Here is a 21939-nt window from a genome sequence, read left to right as displayed (position 1 = left end):
AGTGCACCTGGGACTAAAGACTTATAAAGTTCCATGGATGCTAGCAATGATTTTACACATACATGTACATTGTGTGAGCAACATTTTGTCTTCAAGCTGTATAATGATTGGATTAACATGCCAACAAAGATGGCGATTGGCTTTAATTGACGAAGCTGTCATTGATGCCCACACATAGCGGAGCTCCATGCATTCTTTACAATATGGAGCCTGAAGAACTGAAAAGCCTGAAACAGCATTTCATCAGAGCCAGCTAGGAATCAGACAAGGACATAAACACTGGCAATCCAGTATCAAACCTGATGCATGTTCAATTAAAAAAAAAAAGACATCAAACCTGAAAACTTGAACACAGAAACACTTAAAGGGGCACGTTCCCGCCAGTGTAGTTATCGGAACATGCCAACTGCGTAAGAGCCGTATTCTGTTGGTGTCAATAGGCAGCTATAGCACGTACGTATTTTGAGCGCCCTCTGGAATACGGGGAACATGCCCCTTTAAGGCAAGCCAATGAGACGTGAGATAAAACAGGAGACTCGATCTTTATGGAGCAGCCATGTACAATGTACAAGGTACATTCAGTAAAGCAAGCTTAGCTTTTAAAAGCAAAATATGAACAACAATGTTAGTCAGGTGGCTTTAGTGAAATTACCATTACTTGCCGGATAAAAGCACCATTTTTGGTACAGAGCTTCCTTAGGACCTACTGAACGATATTAGGCGAGGAGCCCACAGAAAAATTTCAATTTATGGGTGTGGGGGCGGGGGCGTCTTTTTGGAGTCCCCAAATAATGTTATAACATTGATTTGTTGTTGTACAAGGCCATTTTTGGTACAGGGCTTCCTTAGGACCTACTGAACGATATTAGGGTAGGAGCCCTCGGCTTTTGTACAAGAAAAACTCAAATGTTATATTACCTTATAAATTATTTGGGGGCTACGAGGCGACGCCCCTGCCCCACACCCTTATATGCTATTCTTGCCGAGGGCTCCTACCCTAATATTGTTCAGTAGACCCTAAGGAAGCCCTGTACCAAAAATGGCATTTGTATAACAACAAATAAATGTTATAATACTGTATTACTTTCTAAATTATTTGGGGCTCCGAGGCGACGCCCCTGCCCCACACCCTTATAATTCTTGCCGAGGGCTCCTACTCTAATATCGTTCAGTAGGTCCTAAGGAAGCCCTGTACCAAAAATGGCATTTGTACAACAACAAATAAATGTTATAATACCGTATTACTTTCTAAATTATTTGGGGGCTACGAGGCGACGCCCCTGCCCCACACCCTTATAATTCTTGCCGAGGGCTCCTACTCTAATATCGTTCAGTAGGTCCTAAGGAAGCTCTGTACCAAAAATGGCATTTGTACAACAACAAATAAATGTTATAAAATTATCTGGGGGCTCCAAAAAAAAAAGATTTTTATATTAAACTGGATCACAATTATTAGGATGAAGGACTGTGAAAACAACACAGCATTCTCCTTTCCTAGTCCCATTTGAGGAATATGCATTGTAGGTACTGGGGTAGAACTTACATTTTATTCACAAAGGATTTCTTTTTATTCAAACTACTTTGTTAAGAGATTTTAAACCCATTGGAAGAAAGAATTGAAAACAGCACTTCTTTTTTGTGTGAAAAGTAAGTTGCTCCCAGCATCCGTTTATCTGTGCTTATGGGAACGGTGTAATTGAGAATGATTTTACTTCTTTAGAGAGACAAGGAGAAAAGAGAAACAGAAATGAAGAGATAAAGAATTTAGAGAAGTGAGATTTATTGAAACAGTGCAGGACAGAGAAGGAAGGGAAGGATAGAGAGAGGGAGGGAGAAAGGGACGAAGGGAGGGAGGGAGAAAGGGACGAAGGGAGGGAGGGAGGGAGGGAGGGAGGGAGGGAGGGAGGGAGGGAGGGAGAGGGAGGGAGGGAGGGAGGGAGGGAGGGAGAGGGAGGGAGGGAGGGAGAGGGAGGGAGGGAGGGAGGGGGGAGGGAGGGAGGGAGGGAGAGGGAGGGAGGAACAGAGGGAGGGAGAGGGAGGGAGAGGGAGAGAGAGAGAGAGAGAGAGGGAGAGGGAGAGAGGGAGAGAGAGAGAGGGAGGGAGAAAGGGACGAAGGGAGGGAGGGAGGGAGAGGAAGGGAGGGAGGGAGGGAGGGAGGGAGGGAGAGGGAGGGAGGGAGGGAGGGAGGGAGAGGGAGGGAGGGAGGGAGGGAGGGAGGGAGGGAGGAGGGAGAGAGAGAGGGAGGGGGAGAGAGAGAGAGAGAGAGGGAGAGAGGGAGAGAGAGAGAGGGAGAGAGAGAGAGAGAGAGAGGGAGAGAGAGAGAGAGAGAGAGAGAGGGAGAGAGAGAGAGGGAGGGAGGGAGAGAGAGAGAGAGAGAGAGAATGGTGATTCTTTTCCCATCTGGGGGGCACACCCTCTATTTTTACACACAAAAAAAAGCTCTGTCATGTCTTTGTTAGATCTGAACTGAAGTCTGACAATGTATGAATGCAACATGATTTATTTGAAGTGTAAACAATGCTTTTCCAGAGCAACAACCTACATGTATATCATGCATTGCCTCCCGCCAGCTAAACATCCATGGAGGCATGCAATAATTTTCATTTCATAAATTCATTTCATTTACAGATTGCACATAGTTATCGCAGATATAAACATTCATGATTGAACAGTATATTGGGAGAGCAGCATTATTTTTACTGCTGCAAACACTGACTGACTATTCATTTGATCGAAAGGCAGGGAATTCCATATGATATGCCAGGGCCACTATGTAAAGTTGACTTATGTGCTGTAGCAAACAAATCATTTCCACGACAACAGCCCGTACGTAGCATAATATGTCACTGTGCATTCTTAATTCACCATGCCAATGAGCTTCTGTTCATAAGGTTAGTGAGGAACACATCAGCTTGTCTGCTGACAGCCAAAAGTGGGTTAATCATTAAGTGACATTTATACTAGACTCAGTGTTAAGGCTTCTTTCGTGTGTGCAAAATCAGAATTAACCAAGGAAGTAATTGTCAGAGGTCAGAGTTGTCCTTTTGTCCCAGGGTCAGGTTCATGTGAATACTGACCATACAGTTTAACATAGAGTTTATGGCCCTTTTGAGTTTGAAAAGAGAACTGCTTTATATACATGTACATGTGTGTGTGTGTTTTATGTACATGTATGAAAATGGATAGCCTTCACTATGAATATGACGGACAAAATATACAGCTCCTCAGGTAGATAAAGGAACATCCCTTCACTGCTATTATGTAAAAAGGTAAATATGCATGTGACACCTGTTCTACACAGTTTAACATAATAGCAGTGAAGGGATGTTCCTTTATCTACATGTACCTGAGGAACTGTATATTTTGTCCGCTTTCTTTGTCAGTCATATTCATAGTGCTTGGTTTATAATAATAGCATTGAATTGATGAGGAACAGACTTGGACAGTACACAATAATCAATTCCATTACAAAATGGAACAAAATGTTTTTTGATGAGATATGAAGGAAAGCAATTACCAATTAGATTGCATTCATCACCTTTTGGATAGGGTGAATACATTATAAATATCTAATGATACAACAGTATACAGGATAATGAATTTGGTGTTTATACACTCCTACTATGACAACATGATGGTAATAGGGACTTTTCGATTTGCACGTTCACTAGTGGACTGCGACGTATGCGGTCACTTTTGAAGCAGTGCGCATGCGCATCGACGAGCTTATCGTTCGTAGCAGAATTCTCGAACGCGTTTGCCCTTGTTTTGCCGTCGTTCGCAAACTGTGACGATACATGTTCGTAAGCAATCTTTTGTAGGTACGAAACATCACATTGAAGTCACAAAATGGACCCAATTGACCTGATTCTAGAACCGGAGAGTGGTTGGAAGCATGAATTCTCTTAAATTAACACATTTTCGTGTCTGTAATTTCCCTTAAATCAAAATTGTCGCAGAATAATTCATAAAATGAACACATTTTATTTGTGTATCGCCAATTTGTTGCAGCATAATTTTCGAGATCAGTCCCATGCACCGAATTCGGTGTTTCGAATCTTTAGCTTTTAGAACGAAATTCACGCTCACTAAGCAGAATAATTCATAAAATGAACACAGTTTATTTATGCAACACTAATCTGTTGCAGCATAACTTTTGAGAACAGTGCCATGCACCGAATTTGGTGATATATATTTAGCTATTCGATCGAGTTTCGCGCTCACTAAGCGAGAGTCGCAGTTGTGTAAAATCGAAAAGGTAACGAACAACAGTCATCGTGCCTCGTTAACCCTGCTTAAAAATGACCGCATACGTCGCAGTCCACTTATGAACGTGCAAATCGAAAGTCCCTAATGAAGGCCTGGTCAGACATTGACGACAACAATAAATCGTTCCCAAATTGCTCCTCTGTTGACATCTATGACCTTTCACCTGTGACCTACATGTACTAACTCTAAAATCTAATCAGATTGTTTTCCTATGGTGATACATACTACCACCAAGTTTGGAGTTCATACCTCAAGTGGTTCTTGAGATATTGCATTTACGAGAAAGAGAGACGGATAGACGTACAGATGGATGGACTGACAACCCCAAAACATGCCTCCGTCACCACCTTTGGTGAAGAATTTTATAAAAAAACAAAAATTGATGTCCTTCACCAATACTGTGGTACACTTTAATTGAAGAAGAAAATCAGTAACACAAAAGAAAAAAAACATCCTTTTTCTTGATCACTAATAAAAAATGATATGTACAAACCTGTACCGTTGGTAGTAGTCACCGTTGGAGTGGTGGTATTTCCTGATGAAGCATGCAGTCAATGTTGATATGAATGGACAAATAATTGCTTGATGAGTTTAATATGTTAATATGGGACTGCAGTGTTCATATACAAGTATGTACATCAGGGAAAAATTATTTAAAACAATTTCGGGGGCTACGTTTCAACCTCGCTTGCATGAAAATAACACTCTTTAATTTGTTTTGCATTGAACTCTGTGCAAATTTTTTTTGGCTCTTTTATGACTTTCTGGGGCTCTTTTTGGTATTTTGGGGGCTAATTCGCCCCGAGCCCCGTGTATTTTTTTCACTGATGTACATACTTCAACATTCTTCAAAAGAAGAGATTGGTCTAGTGATGGCACTGCATTGCAAGTGTGGAGTTTATCATGCACAATGCAATTACGGCACAGATTCAAATTCATTACAAACAGCATTGTAAATTACACAGGACATACGGCAGGGGACTATTGGAAGGGATCAAATTGAGAATAAAACTGAACTGAACATAATTGAAATCCTAAATCAAATTTCTGCCATATTCAACTTTTCTACTTTGTTTATTCAAATTAAAACAGGTTTGGCTCTGTATCTATTTCATAAACATATACCGTATAATTTTGAAAATATATCGCCTGATTCAAATTAATATACCGAGTAATAAAAACAGTAAATTCATATGGTGAAAAAAAGTGAATAAAATCAAGAATTGGTGGCCAATCCTTCTCTGGACAAAGCTTAATTAATAGAAACTGATTGTACGACTGGATCTACATGCACATGTATCTATCAATTATACAATTAATTGCTATATATCGATACAATTACTAGTTTTCACAAAATAACTACTTTTTATAATTAAAAAGCATTACAAATCTACATGTATATCTACAAAGAGCACATTAGCCATCCAAATGCACATGCAATGTTAAATCATGCAAAAAAAAAGAAAGACAAAAGTTATTATTAAAACAAATAAATTAACAAAAAAATAAAAAAAATATATGTGTTTTAAAATAAATTATAGTATCACTCACCAGTTGGAGTTGGAGTTGTAGTATTCGTACAGACTAGAGAAATAAAAAGAAAAGTAGGGAATACTTTCATGTTTGGGACCACACCAATGTTGATTCAGAAGTTTAAAAAAAAATTAAAAAAATAAATAAATAAAAATTAAATTAAAAAAAAAAAAAAATCGAAATTTTGAAAATTCTGGATATCCCGGATTTTGGGGTCCTAGAAATCCAGAAAAACAGGATATTCTGGATTATTCGGGAGGGTTGGCAGGTATATTACTAGGATTTGATCTCTGTGACCTTGTCAGATCCTCTTTCTGTGGTAATACATACACTATCACCAGGTTTGAAGAGGCCTACATTGTATCTGAGAACTTTCTTATTAATTTTATTTTATTTTGGAAACCACTCATTCGTCTGCACGCACACACTTCTGCATAGAGTTACAGAGTGAGAAATAGTAGACAAAATTATGCGCTACTGGGTAGGCCTAGAGCGAATGGCGGGATTTTATTTAACGATAAGGCATCACATCTTTTATAAGCACATGTATTTGAAGTTACAAGCATTTTAATTAATGCCAATGAGCAATATAACACTGAGTTCCTATAGGACATCTATTTATTCAGATGGTCATATATCTCAGCCTATACTTAACATATACTATACTCGACATTCTGACATTATTTTTTATGCTCTTTTGGAAAATGAAGAAAAAAATTGAGAAATTCTAAAAATAGATTTTTATGATGTCACAGCTTCAGTATTCTATTGGCTCTGCAAGAACATACATGACACAAGTTTAGTTTAACATTAATCCATCAATCAGTTCTTGAGATAACGCGATCACAAGCTATATTTGCATACATAATGAGCCCTGTGACCTCTGACCTCATGACCCCAAAATCTAATCAGTTCATTAGCTCTGCAAGATACATAGGGGAGAGTGGGGATGTTTGGAACGCGGGGTTAGTTGAAACACTGAGATTTTCCTAAAAATCAACAATTAATTTCTAGAAACACTGCCATTAGGTGGTGTGCAAAAGCAACCCCCACATACCACATTACCTACAGCACATGGATCTCAGTCTTCTTGGAGTTAGAAAGGAAAGTTTGATTTTTCAACTTTTGACTAAATTTTTTGACATTAAGAAATTTTGTATTATCTCTATGATGTTTGTAGATTCATGTGGCTATATTTTTGGTATGTTAGGCTCTTATACTAAGCTACAAAATAAGGCTAAATAGGTGTGCAGTTGTATGCCATGTTTTGCACAATAAGCTTAAACATCTGCTATGCATGTGCTCTCGGGGTTAGTTGAAACATTGGGCAGGGGGTTCATTGGAACATGTTCCAACCAACCCCATCATATTAATTAAATGTAAAGTGAATGCATATTACTGTATTTTTTTTTTCACATGAAAGCGTGCTGTAGTAAGCTTAGGTCTACCCACATAATGATAATTGTGTTAAATGTAGGCCTATACGCTAGTAAATAGGCCCAATATTCACAAATTCAGATCATGTTGAAATCAAATGTAGTTTTTTTTATGCACAAATTTCCAATTCCCACTTTTAGGGCATCTCCTGAACTTTTTTAAAGATTACAAAAATCATCTTGAAGTTGCACTTGAATGAAGGTCAGTGATATGTGCATAGTTTAGGGATGGGCCTATTTTTCTAGGAATGGTCTGGCCTATTTTGAAATAAACTTTATAGTTATGAATTTATTGAACCGTAACATAAAATGGGTTATAAATGTGTGATGAACAGTAGGCCTTTAGAAGTTTTTTTACTATTCCAAATTACTTGATTTCAAACTACCATGTCCCTTTTGCAGCCAACCTCAAATGCTGTAGAACTTTGCAGGAATTATATGTCATGTATGTCCTATCTGTGAAATTTAAACGTTAGCAGTGTCCTCGTATTCAAATTATGCAAGGAAACCCGTTTACTTGCTAGACCTCACTGTCAGACATTATTGAGTGACTGACTGGCTTTTTTCTTCTTTGGTAATAACATACATGAAAAGAGTTTTAAAGGGTACATGAGCATTTGTCTACATCAATAACACACTTCTTGTGATGGCCAAGATTAAACTGATTGAATCTTTGCGCAGCGTAAAACGTATGACCATTCGGTACAATTGTCTGAAAATCAAGACTATTACTTTTGGGCTCTATAGCCCTAAAGTCGGTTTGACAACTAATAGTCGTTATTTTCCCACTTGAAGACATTTTCAAGCCCCACCTTTTTTAGGGAAGTTCTAAATTAGTATTATCTTTCAAATGCAGTTGGAATTTAACTTTTTCATTTTTTTGGCCTGCAAATGGGACATAGTACCTTTAAGGGTAGATCATATCTGTCGCATCTCTTTCGCAACCTGCTTGAGACTCCTACTGTAATCATGGCAGGAGTTTTAGGCTGAATTCAAAGGAGACTAACTTAAATGTTGTACATCCTTAACCCTAACCCTGTTTTTGTTTCTCATTTCAATGGTATACACAAAAAAAGAGTGGTTCACCCGGGATTCGAACCTTGATCACCCATAGCGAGCCAGACCTGTGACGCTGCCATGGCAGCGATTTGGTACCTATATACATGTAGGCCACCGGTTGATGACGTAGTCGGACTTAGTGCAATTTTCTGATTTTCGACAGTGAGATATAGTGAGCTATAGGTCTATTAGGGTTAAGGTTCTGAACCTGAAATATTGTTTTGGAAACAAATAGTCAGGCATACAATTTGTAACAATAGTAAACAACTTTATAACCCGTGAAGTCTACATTGTCTTTTCAGCTAATCTCACCGTAGCCCCCTTGAGACACCTACAGACTTCAGTGACTGCAAAAGGTCTCAAGCAGACTCAGAAGAAGACTAACTAAAAGACTGTGTAGCCTTAATTAAGTGTTGTTGATTGTTGTTGATCATTAGGGCATACCATATTGATTTTTAAATTGATTTTTAAAATCATTTAACAACAGTTGTAAGTAGTTACAGTGTAGTTTTTAAGTAACCACACACCATGTTCCAAGTAACCCCATGTCATGTTCCAACTAACCCCATGTATGGGGTTAGTTGAAACAGCCGAGATAACTTTTTCAAAGTTGATTATATTAATAACATAAAAACAAGTCTTAAAATGTTATATGCTGTATTTGTAACACACAGATGTATGCTTGAACTGATATAGTTATTAAATCCTGAATCAATTTTAATTGCGTTATAGAGTCATTTTTCTGAAAAATGTTCCAACCAACCCCACTCTCCCCTACATCATGACTCAAGTTTGGCGGTAATCCATCAATCGGTTCCTGAGATAACGTGATCACAAGAACGGGACGTACACATGTACGTACGGACGGACAACTAGAAAACATAATGCCTCCGGCCACTTTGTAGCTGAGGCATAAAAAAGAAGAAATCAGACTTACAATTAGGTTGCAGAGGAAGCAGAGGAGGAGGGGAAGTGCATGTATAGTTGCAAACGTTGGCACTGGTGAAACAAACATTGGCCATCTTGACTGAGCTGTGATGAGATAACGAGTCGGAATTTTCACTTCACTTTCAGAATCTTTGCCCATCTAGTCACGACGTCCCCGCACATGTACGCAATATCTCTTCCAAGATGGACGCTGATGGCACTGCTTGCTCAAATCATTTCTGTGATGAAGTTTCATGTCTTTACAAAACAGATATCCCAATTAAGTCATACATGTAGTTCTCCCCTGAAAGAATATGTTGGCAACTGGCAGTATTCAAATGTTGTAGCTAATTTGCAGAGGCAGACAGGCCGGGTCAAGCATGAAATTGAACTCAATTATTGGTTGATCGGCCTAAAATCCATTATGGCTGGCTAAAGTGATATATCTGAACAGCAAACACAACACATTCATGGTGATCTCGTGACAGTGACTTGAGATACTCCTATCCCTGATTTCCTTGAGTTAAACCTGATGTTCTGAAGCCTAGAAGAAAGCTCGTCATTTTCTCCCTGAATCAAGCTGAATTAGTCTCACCCTGTCTCTCATGTATGGCTGCAGTTTCTGCATTAAGAAAAGAAAAAGAAAAGGAAAGGGTATTTCATATTTTAATATTGCATGAAAAAACACCAAAAACTACCAAAGCTACTTGTAGTAGTCAAAGAAAAGAGAACATTCAAATATGCATACAAATTTAACGTTTCTAAGCACATATACAAAACAACCTTTGACTGCACTGTAGAAATCAACCAGATAACCAACATTTGCTGTTGAATACACGGTTTCCAATGCTCCGCACATGACAAGTTCACAATAGGCTCTATTGTGGATATAAAAGAGCACATACATGTATATATGTACGTCCTATCTGCTTTCTGAACCTTACATATTATCACGAGGACAAAAAAAGAAGAAAGCTACACTGTACACCTATACAACTGTAGTTGTATAGCCACAAATTTGGGGCTCTTTCTAAAACATACTACCGTTGCTCAGATGGCAAAAGAAGCCATATACTGTACAGTACAACAGAAAATCACTAAACTTAATATCTTACGCACATCTTACGCATGATGCTGTTGCTACGTTACCACTTACCAGGTCCATAGTGCGTGCATGAACAAACACAGCTATCAGAGACGACTGCTATATGAGGAAATTGGTTGAAAATAAATAATTTTTTTTTTTTTTTTTTTTAAAGGGGAAGTCCACCCTGATATCAAGTTGGTTATAGTAGAAGGGCAATTCCATGGTAACGGAAGGACACTCAGATAAGATTTTTGAACTTCAGGTTCATACTACAAGAACTGTTTTATTAGTATAAGATGTGAAACAATAATAATAAAAACAGCTCACATTTATAATGTGCCTAATACTTTGTTTCTAGGCGCAGCACATATTATTACCCGGTCATCGGATTCAGGCTTACCCGCAACACAATGTATGCACATTTTCCACTGTGCACTAAAATTTTTTAAAAAAACGATAATTTTCCTTAGGAAATTTTTCAAATGCAAACCTCCAAAGGGTTCCAGTGAACAATTAAAAGTTTATTTTTTTTGTTGATACTGTATGTATATTCCATAAAAATTGAAAGCTTTCAAACAATTTTCCTAACCAACAAAACACAAGTGTAAACCAAAGATGTACATTTTCATTGTATAACATACTAACACTTTGAGGTACCGGTAGACAGAAGAAAATAGTACATCTAGATAATACGGTTAGTAAATAATGTGATATGACAGAGAACAAATATTTGATGAGAAAAATCAATAAATTTCCTAGCAATATCAATATCAATTGAATCCGAAGGTCAGTACATTTCAAACAGTAACTGGCAAACCAGGGTGGTGGGAGGGGATTTCCCTTAGCTCATTGTTTAGCTATCACCATGGGGATTGTAATACATTGCCAGTGTGGGTCTCCTGTCTATTCACTGAGTGTGCATGCATAAACCAGGATACAATTGTAAAATGATTTATGAACTGCAATGGTGGCCGTGCATTAATAAAGTACTGTGTACCGTAACCTGGCAACCAATTCTTGGCAGCTCCAGTTGAAATTTGCAGCCATTTTGAATCCATACAACCCATACCATTTGCACATACAAGCATTTTTTAAAACAACTTTTCAATGCAAAGATTGAATAAAATGAAGGTGAATTTAACATTTTGCATTGAATTATAACTTCTTCTCCACTCTTCTCCTTACTGAAAATTCAATAAAATGGAAAAGAAATAATTATACAGATTATCAGATTTTCGTTTTAAAGTCAGAGATTAAAATCACTTCCATTAACTTGTACATGCATGTACTGTATGTTCAACAAAACAGTTTATGTAGTACATTTACATGTATCACCAAAATGCACCCCATGCAGATGGTACAAAATAATACATGGTCAAGTGATCCATTTTGCATTACGAAAAACTCTCGTTAAAAGAAAGGAAATGAGAAGTAGGATATATATTTTACTTTTTTAAACATATTTTCATGTCCAAAAGTCACTTATAATATGAATGAAGACCATAATGAAAGTTTGAACGAAGCAAAATGACCCAGAATTGGTGATATAACAACAATTTTAATTGTGAAAATTAGCACTCTTTCTCCCTTCCTCTCTCCCTCTATCATGCTTACATGTATCTCTCTCTCCCTTTTTAATCCCCCCCCCCCCCCCCCCCGTCAAGGTAGGGGGATTACATTGTATAGCGCTAGTACATTAGGCTTAGCTCTAGCAGTAGTAAAAGTCAAATGGGGGTTTCAATTTTAAACGACGAGTTTTCGTCATGGACGCTTCTCATTGGCTACATTCTTGCACCCAAAATATAAAATGCCTTTAAGCATGAAATAGATGCAGCCATTTGCTTGATGTGATGTACCAGGAGAACGTGTACATTGTAAATGTACATGTATCATGCACCAACCTCTAGTTGGAAAGACTTTTTAATTCAACAACAAAACTTTTATTTTTCAAGGAGCTAGTAAAAATTATAGCTGAGAAAGTTAAAGTTATGTTTGGTGTAAAATATTAAACAGGGGAAAAATTGTAACTCACCCATTTAAAAATATACTAAAATATAGCAGAGTAAGCAACACACCCACGCACATGGCCGTATATTTTAGGTAGAAAAATGAGTTAAAAAAGACAATTTATTGGCAGAGATGCCAAGTTCAAAGAAAAGCTATATGCGTGACATTTTCATGACTCGGCGCGATAGCGTATGTTTCGAAATTGCACGCATGCCGTGACGTAATAGCAGGTTTGCATGCATGTTACGTGCATGCGATATACATACACGAACCCTGCGAGGAGCTAGCTGAGGCCTGGGAGGCAGTCGGGCTAGTCGGCCATTATGTAGTCTAGCAATTACTACCTTTTTTTTTTACCAGTCTGGCCCTGATGCGTGACAGCGTTTTCAGACCCTCGATGTGCGACACTTGGTAGCTCTGTATTTGTGACATTTGAGTGTCCTTTGAGATATTTTCTGGTTAAACTGCCTCGAAATAAGAAATATGGACATTTTTCCTATAGTGTACAACAGAGCCCTACAATATTTCGAACTTAATATTCTCCGACTGTCCACCATGGTTATTAGATGCCTATCAAGGGAGGGTTGAGGGAAAAGTGCCCTGGAAATAGAGTTTGTTTTAGAAGTTAAAATGGCGAATTTATATAGTAAATAGTTGTAAATCCAAGGTTTGATGTCACAGATTTGAGTAAAATAGTAAATTGAATATAGACTCAAACATTTTAGATATTTACAATGGCTTTCTCAAATTTTTTGTTTAAAAAATAATTTGACATATTCACACTCTGGTTCAATATTTTTTTTTCCAATTTTGTGCGCAGGCAGAATAGGAAATGCCCTTTGCGATCGTGACTACCGGTAGATACTTTTCCTAATGCATTGTGATCACCCAACTTGAGTGGTCCATATGCATTTTGACCACTTACACCAGTGCACAGTTCTAGGCGCTACGAACATGACAGACAAAGAAAGCGGACAATATATACAGTTCCTCAGGTAGACAAAGGAACATCCCTTCACTGCTATTATGTAAAAGGTGAATATGCATGTGACACCTGTTCTACACATTTTTACATAATAGCAATGAAGAGATGTTCCTTTGTCTACCCGAGGAACTGTATATTTTGTCCGCTTTCTTTGTCAGTCATATTCATAGTGAGGGCACCGTTTCACTACCATAGTCTACCTTAGCTCTGTTGTACATGTAGTTCTAACCACATTAGCGGTTTCTCATGTTTCACCTGGCCGACCTAGGCGCACTGCCACAACTCTGTCGGGGCAGACAGAAAGAACCATCTAGTATGGGGAATTCTTAAAACTGACATTTGTCAATCTTCCCAATTTATAATACACAGACGGTAACCCTTGCCGCACGCACAAGGTGGGGGAGAGGTTAACTGGCTGATTTTAGCCAGACAAAAATTTTGCCTTGGTTTTTCTTTAGACTTTAACCACATGTAGAACAGTTCGATTTAGACAGAATTGTTGTATAGAAAAAATTATTGTAAAGAAAAAGCTAATTTTCATTCATATATTTATAAAGATATAACCTCAAAAATCATTGAAATTAATACCAATGGGGATCGATGAGGGGGGGGGGGGGGGGGGGGGGGGGGGTCAGGCGCTACACAAAAACTAAGCAACCCATTTTTTTTGTTTGGATTAAACAAAATGTAAGCATCAAATATCACTAGACCATTATAAAAATTTAGCCTTTAATTTAGTTTATAATTATTGTATATATATATACTTCTTCTTCTCCTTCCTCTGCTCTATCGGAGATCAGCAGCTACCAGGGTACTGCAATTAGTCATATCAAGTATGTACATGTACATGGTCATAGCAGGCAGGGATATCATGTCAGGTAGAATATTGGAGATTGCATTGGCACAAGAAGAGTAGATATTGTATAGAAATGACAGTGATGCATTAAGAAGGTTTTTTTTTGGTGAGGGCAGATAGTTAGAGCATTGGGAAGTGGGACTGCTCGTGTGAAGGTCTCAGGGTCATCTGGACTGAATAGAGCCAGTGTCGACTGCTGTACATGTATGCCCCCGTGGAGGACATTGTCGGCCAGCTTCTGGCGAAGATTCCCGAGTGGTAGACACTTGGCTATGAAGTGTGTGATGTCCTCCTCTTCTGCTTTGCACACTTGGCAGCATCGGATCGTTGTTGCGAGTGTACAATGATGGCTTGACAAAGAAAACTTGAGGAGATATGACCTCGGGTAAAGGTCATGTGGAGAGCTAGTGTTATTCTCGAAGAAGGAGAGAGATGGTTTTGCTTTGATGGCCTCATGAACTTTCTTCTGCAGTCAATTGCAGACCTAGTGACTGATTTCCAGGTAATGTAGAGAATGGGCTTGGAGAGGAGGAAGTGAAGGTTGGGGAGCACATAACTTCTCAGAGTTCTTTCCCAGACCGTCGCCAAGAGGGTGAATTTGGTGATAGCATGCAAGAGGCATCTCCTGTATGGTCTGGTAGGGAGAGGTCTGTAAAATATAACTCCCAGCCCTCAATGACTTCACGGTCCCCTTAATAAATGTTCTACCATCGTATATTAGTGACTCTGTACCATACCCGAGCTATCTTTGGAGCGCTGGTTCTTGACAAGTTTGTGGAAAAGTTGAGTTCAGGAGTTTTCTGTTGTTGTGAGCTCGAGATTGGCAGAGCTGACCTTGAAAGTCCTTTTTTGCATAGGAGGTAGTCTGTGAAGAGCGTACCACTGCGAGGCTTATTGGCTGTATTCGATCTCTTCCAGACTTCAAGGACGGCATTGTATGAGTCTTCTACCTTCGAGGTCCATTCTGGTTTGCCATGTTTACCTATGGAAGGATAGAAGTGGGAGGCTGAGTGAGGTCTCAATCATGGCTAGTCATCATGGCAGTGGTCAGCTTATGAAGCAAGTCGTCGACAGATGTGTTGATCAGCACTCTCTTGTGGATTGAAGTGAACAACTGCCTTGCTGTAATTTCAAGGGGATCACTCATCAGTATATTGAGCCACTATCTGTTCTTTGGATGCTTCTGTCCATTTGATTTTTAGTCTTTGCAGTTTCTGGGCTGGCTGAGTGGTTGTTGCATGCCTTGGTCAATGTCTGTATGTGAGTACATGGTAGCACTATAGACCATTCAATTCTTACCAGCAGGTGATCCGAAGTGTTCAGAGGTGTGTCAGGGCCAATGGTGAGATCAGCAAACTGGTAGAGTGATGATCTAAGCGTTAGGAAGCCATCTATAAATGACGTTTTTGCACCATCGTCCAATCTATAGGTGAAATTTCCTTGGCTTCCAAGTTCTTCTGTGATGCTGATTAGGCCTGCATCTTTCAGAAAGGTTCAAAGGTATCCTAGGGATCTTTGTATAATTAGGGTTGACTGTGTCAGCATTGAAGTCGCCTGAAATGACGATGGCGTCATCGGTGTGGGTGGATAGGATGTTGGATATGATGGCAAGGCTCTCCTGGTATTCTACAAGGCCAGGTAGTCACTCTCTGCTTTTGTTCCAGAATGTTCCTTATCTTTTGGTTTTGTTCCTCAGCTAGCTGAGTCTCTCTTTTAGCTTGGCCGAGTTCCAGTGCTAGTTTTTCATTCACTATTAGAGAAGTTGCTACAGAAGCAGACTTGGAGTTTTTTTTCGCATTTCAGTTTACTTATTTGTTTCAAGCGATCTTTACATTTCTTGTACAAATGTAGCTGGCATTGGAGATCTGCATAGTTGAGGGTTGGCCGTCATTTCCCTCAATATTTACTTGTAAATGGGCGGTGTCATGTTGTGTTGACTTGGATGCCATCGTTGGAGTGAGTATTTCTTTGTCAGCTGTTCGAGTAGAAGCTGATGCAGTATTGGTTCGTATGGAGCAGACCTCATCATCGGCACAGACCTCATCATCTGAGATAGAGCTTCCCATTTGTCCTCTGTATGTACAACTTCAGCTGTTGTCATTTACCTTTACCTTTACCTTTACCCGAGATTCTGGAAGAATGCTGTGTTCTCAGCAGTCCAGTTCAATTTCATTGTCTTCCTTCTCGTAGTTGGGTGTCTTCATCTTGGTAAGTTCGTCTGGCTCAGTTCTGTATCGAATATTCTACTCATATGGGGAGCAGAATTGCTTGTCCTTCCATACTCGATCCAGTCTGGCTTTAAAGGCATTCACCGTGGTAGCAGTGACTACCACGAAGTGTGTTCCAGTCATTGCAGATTCTGTGTGCGCGTTTATCATGAATATTGATAACTAGCGCATGACGTAAAGACTTGGTCCTATTGAGTCAATCAAATGCAGCGACAGGATGGCTACCTTAATACGGAAAAAAAAGACGCTCCCCGGCTGGGCACATTGAAAACCACGGTTACAACGAACTAGGCGTTGCGGCGTGCGTCTGTAATCCAGCTCACAATCACAACGGAAGTTACAAACTGATTCAGCCGAGGACGCAGGTTCGAAACTGAGTCACGTCTTTCGGCTGGTGACGTTAAAAGTCGGTCCCCATATCTGTTGATACACGTCTGCAGGGGCGTACGCAGGATTTTTTCAAGGGGGGGGGGGGGGTTTAAAAACAAACAAAAGGGGGGGGGTTTTCTTAAAAATACACACATAAAAAATGCCAAAGGGGGGGGGGGGGGGTTTATTCCCCAAAACACCCCCCCCTGCGTACGCGCCTGCACGTCTGTAAAAACCCAATTACACACACACAATTCCAGCCGGAACTACTCGCGGGCTAACCCAATGCCATCACTATGGAAACTCGGTTTCCCGTGCACGTCTGTAAAAACCCAATTACACACACACAATTCCAGCCGGAACTACTCGCGGGCTAACCCAATGCCATCACTATGGAAACTCGGTTTCCCGTGCACGTCTGTAAAAACCCAATTACACACACACAATTCCAGCCGGAACTACTCGCGGGCTAACCCAATGCCATCACTATGGAAACTCGGTTTCCCGTGCAATGCGCAGCGGGGTCTCCCCCGCGCTACTCCAGCCGCCTCGGCCGCCTAGGCGCGGGACCCCCGTTCCGTTGGAGAAAACATACAATAGAACAGAGACAAAATCTCCCCAAAACGGTGCATCCTAAGGTCCTAGTTGTCCGTGACGCCAATAATGTAGACATGAGCGCCTACTTCTCACACATCACTGTTTATCACTCACCTAAAATCCTTGTGGGTAATGTCATCCAGAGATTATAGAAGAGATTCAGGCAGTAGGCCTCTAGGCTAGTAGGCCTAGTATGAAGATAAGAAATGATCTCGGCTTGGTCTCCGAAGTGGAATGCCGCCCTCTAGAGGTGAGCCCTTTTTTTTTTCTTCTTTTTTTCTCTCTCTTAAATGTCTTTTTATGTTCATGCCTTCTTCATGCATGCATGTTTCATGCTTTATTTGATGTAAATAGTAAAATTTCATTTGTATTATTTAGATGTGAATGTAAAATCATATTCTATATAATAATATTAACATGCAGATTATTTTATGTATTGATTTTGTTATTGTTTGTGAAAAGCAATGGAGAAAATAAAATATCATTGAAAACAAAAAAATATGACGTCTGCTAGGTCCAGCCGTCGTTCGTCGTCTGCTAGCCTTAATTTGGGCCCTACTACAACATCTTTCTGTGTACAGTGCTTGTTACTTTACCAAGACTGGCCAAATTTATTATGATTTTGATGATTCTAGAACTTTTCAGTACACACCAATACTTACATGCTACATGATCAACCTTTTCTGATCCATTATACACCTTTTCTTTCACAATGCAATCGGATGACCAGGGCCCCGTCTTACAAAGAGCTGATATCAATCGCAACTATGTACAAAAGAGATAGGAGACTGCAAACTTGCGATTGATGTGCATTAATCGTAACTCTTTGTAAGACGGGGCCCAGAACTCACCTTTATCTGGTCCACTCTGCGCGCGCTATCAATCACACATTTGCGCACCTTGTAATTATATTTAATGCCCAACTCCACTCCAAAAAATAACTTACTCTTAATAGAAGCAGAATAATCAGATTAACCAATCAAAAAAAGTCTGAGCAAAATCGGATAACTAATTAGAAAGTTATGAATTTTTAATGACATTAAACAATTTAAAAAATAACTAGACGAATTGGCAACTCACTCATGAGTCTGTGACGTCATGTCCTCACGTACTATCCACTAATTATTTTCTTTATATTGATGATATAAATTTCCTATTTTCTCCTTAAGAATCTAATTTCTTCACACCAGCATCCAAGTTAGATTGATAGTAATATGTGTTTGTGTGGATGCACTAATATAGAGTCATTTTTTCCACTTAAATCATGAAAAATGTGAATTTTGATAAACTATTTATATAAAAATCATTAATTATGAATATACAATATTCAGAAAAAAGTATAAATTCTTCAAAGTTCATAAAAGATTTTGTGAAATGTCTTGCTCGCAATATGATACAAATCATATAACCTGGGCAAAGGCATGGGAAATCAAGTTTTGGGGGAATTGTACAATTCTATAGGCTAACATGTATTGCTGCTGACTCTGACGATAGGGGCGTTGTGAAATGAGACTAAGACTAAACGGAGCTATATGCATGCTTTTTCAAAATTCATAACTTTCTTATTAGTTATCCGATTTTGCACAAACTCTTTTTGATTGGTATATCTGATTTTTCTGCTTTTATTGAAGGTAAGTTATTTTTCGAGTGGACTTGTCCTCTAAACGTCTTTGGCTAAAACACTTCCCATAGACATTGGACACATCCCTATGCAGTCTATGTGCATTGCGCGACCATGCAAAATTAGTCAACGTTTTTAAAAAAAAAATTGAGATTCAAACCTTTATTTGTTCTGATCCTGAGGGTAAAAACTCAAGAAATGAGGTGTCATTATGAAAGAGCAGATTAATTTCCATTTTCCAAAGGGATGTCATTTCAGATTTCTAAAAATATCTTGGTCAAAACAGCGATTTAAACGTTGTTTCCATGGTCACTCGGAGATTTCCCACTTAGTGAGCACTAATTTCATTTTTTTGGCCCTCGAAAATTTGAAAAATAGCACCCCCCCCTCCCCTTGAGCGCCCGTCTAAAAAAAATATGTTAATTCACTCACCCGTTTTTACACGTTTTTCCCCCAGGGTAGGGGCCCCCACCTGGATCCGCCACTGGGCCACACATAGCTGCATTACTATCCTGGCCGTGTATTAAAACCTGTTCTTTTGATTTTCAAAATTCAAACACCACTGTACAAATTTCACTCAAATCAATAGATGACACCTAAACGAAATAGCAGTAGGCTAGAGCCAGTACAATTTTTTTCAACTTAGGCCTAGATCTACAGATGTTTAATACTAATAGAAAGGATCATTTGAAAATTCAACTCGACGTGAGTCTACTGTCAAACTTGACGATCAGCCACATCGTATTAAGAAAAAACAGGTAGGGTGGTAGTAGAGGTATAAGAAAAAAAACAGGTAGGGTGGTAGTAGAGGTACAAGAAAAAACAGGTAGGGTGGTAGTAGAGGTACAAGAAAAAAACAGGTAGGGTGGTAGTAGAGGTACAAGAAAAAAACATGTAGGGTGGTAGTAGAGGTATAAGAAAAAACAGGTAGGGTGGTAGTAGAGGTATAAGAAAAAACAGGTAGGGTGGTAGTAGAGGTAGGAAGGAAGAACGAGTAATGTGGTAGTGAAGTGGTTAGGAAGAGCAGGTAGGGCGATAGTAGGGGTAGTAAGAAAGAGCAGGTAGGGCGGTAGTAGGGGTAGTAAGGAAGAGCAGGTAGGGCGGTAGTAGGGGTAGTAAAGAAGAGCAGGTAGAGCGGTAGTAGGGGTAGTAAGGAAGGATGGCCGGGCTGTTAGTAGAGGTAATTGAAGTAAAAAGGAAGAGCAGGTAGGGCGGTAGTAGGGGTAGTAAGGAAGAGCAGGTAGGGCGGTAGTAGGGGTAGTAAGGAAGAGCAGGTAGGGCGGTAGTAGGGGTAGTAAGGAAGAGCAGGTAGGGCGGTAGTAGGGGTAGTAAGGAAGAGCAGGTAGGGCGGTAGTAGGGGTAGTAAGGAAGAGCAGGTGGGGTGGTAGTAGGGGTAGTAAGGAAGAGCAGGTAGGGCGATAGTAGGGGAGTAAGGAAGAGCAGGTAGGGCGATAGTAGGGGAGTAAGGAAGAACAGGTAGGGCGGTAGTAGGGGTAGTAAGGAAGAGCAGGTGGGGTGGTAGTAGAGGTAGTAAGGAAGAACAGGTAGGGTGGTAGTAAAGGTAGTAAGGAAGAGCAGGTAGCGCGGTAGTAGGGTAGTAAGAAAGGACGGGTGGGGGTAGTAGTAGAGGTAGTAGTAGTAAAGAAGAGCAGGTAGAGCGGTTGTAGGGGTAGTAAGGAAGGATGACCGGGCTGTTAGTAGAGGTAATTGAAGTAGAAAGGAAGAGCAGTTGGTGTGGTAGTAGAGGTAGTAAGGAAGAACAGGTAGGGTGGTAGTAGAGGTAGTAAGAAAGAACAGGTGGGGTGGTAGTAGAGGTAGTACTAGTAGAAGTAAATGTAGATGGACATAGAGAGAGATAGATAGAGTAGGGATAGTAGAGATAGATGGATAGAGAAAGAAAGATAGAGTAGAGGTAGAGTAGTGAAAGACGGATGGAGATAGAAAGATAGTCAAGAGTAGAGATGTAGTAGAGGTAGAGGGATGAAATAGATAGAGAGATAGAGTAGAGATTGTGATGAGAGAGATATAAGAAGCCATTTAATATCTTCATATATTTCTCAATGGTGAAAATGTATTGATTATAATGAGAATTCCTAACGAGGTGGTAGGTTTAGTGCACGCGGAGCACGACTTAAGAACTGTCGGCCGTCAAATTCCCCTTGAGAACCCAGTACTATGAGCTTCCAAGATATCAGGACAGGTTGGAGGTGAAGGGGGGGGGGGGGGTATAATAGAAATATAGCTGAAATATCCATAAATATAACGATTTCTAAGATTTGTGTACCACCACACAAATTCGATAATTTGAAAAAGCCGTTGAAAAAACTAAATAGCGCCTTTTACGTTGTATTTCAGCCAATGCCGATGTTTGCTTTTGTTGTTGGTTTTTTTCGCGTTGGTTAAATTGGCACAAATAGCCGGCCCATGTATTGTTATTTTTAATTCATTAACTAATTAACGGTCACCGTATTTTGGGGGAAGTGGAGCTAAATTGGTACGATCGTATTGGCTAAACTTGCACACATTTTTGGGTCTAAAATTACCTTCATAGCAATTTTAGGTCCTAAAGGCCCTTAGAAATGTCATAGATAAAAATAAGAGCCATAGCATGCACTTCGAAGGCATTTGTGGTCTGAAAACAGAACTCAACTATCCCTTTAACAAAATGTATTATGCGCTTTATGAGAACTGTACTATTATTATGATTATCATTATTATTACCAGTAGCTATTGTGACATCACATAGCCAATGTGCAAGAAACTATCCCAATAGTGATAACTGCCCCATACAAGTTGATTCAAGAGCAACCCTTTTGATGTGAAATGGCTACTATAATGTCATTCAAGCCCCATCATCAATTTCTTCATTGTCACCATCGTAGTCATCATAATTGTCATCATCGTCAGCAGTCATCACCATCAGTGGCGTACGTAGGATTTGTTCAAGGGCGGGGGGGGGGGGGGG

The 21939-nt window shown here is 39.6% G+C and overlaps 1 long non-coding RNA gene across 1 annotated transcript in view; it reads right to left on the bottom strand.

Moving 5' to 3' along the window:
• The window catches only part of LOC115928673, a 29920-nt gene extending 24067 nt beyond the window's left edge, over window positions 1–5853 (bottom strand). The window contains exons 1-2 of the long non-coding RNA XR_004066160.1: window positions 5821–5853; window positions 4763–4804 (exon numbers count right to left, since the gene is read on the bottom strand). This is a non-coding gene — a long non-coding RNA (uncharacterized LOC115928673). The remainder of the gene's footprint in view (window positions 1–4762; window positions 4805–5820) is intronic.
• Window positions 5854–21939: the final 16086 nt, after the last annotated feature.

Source organism: Strongylocentrotus purpuratus, unplaced genomic scaffold (genome assembly GCF_000002235.5).
Source record: "Strongylocentrotus purpuratus isolate Spur 01 unplaced genomic scaffold, Spur_5.0 spur5_scaffold_3, whole genome shotgun sequence".
NCBI lineage: Eukaryota > Metazoa > Echinodermata > Echinoidea > Camarodonta > Strongylocentrotidae > Strongylocentrotus > Strongylocentrotus purpuratus.
This window is presented reverse-complemented; position numbering and strand designations above follow the sequence as displayed.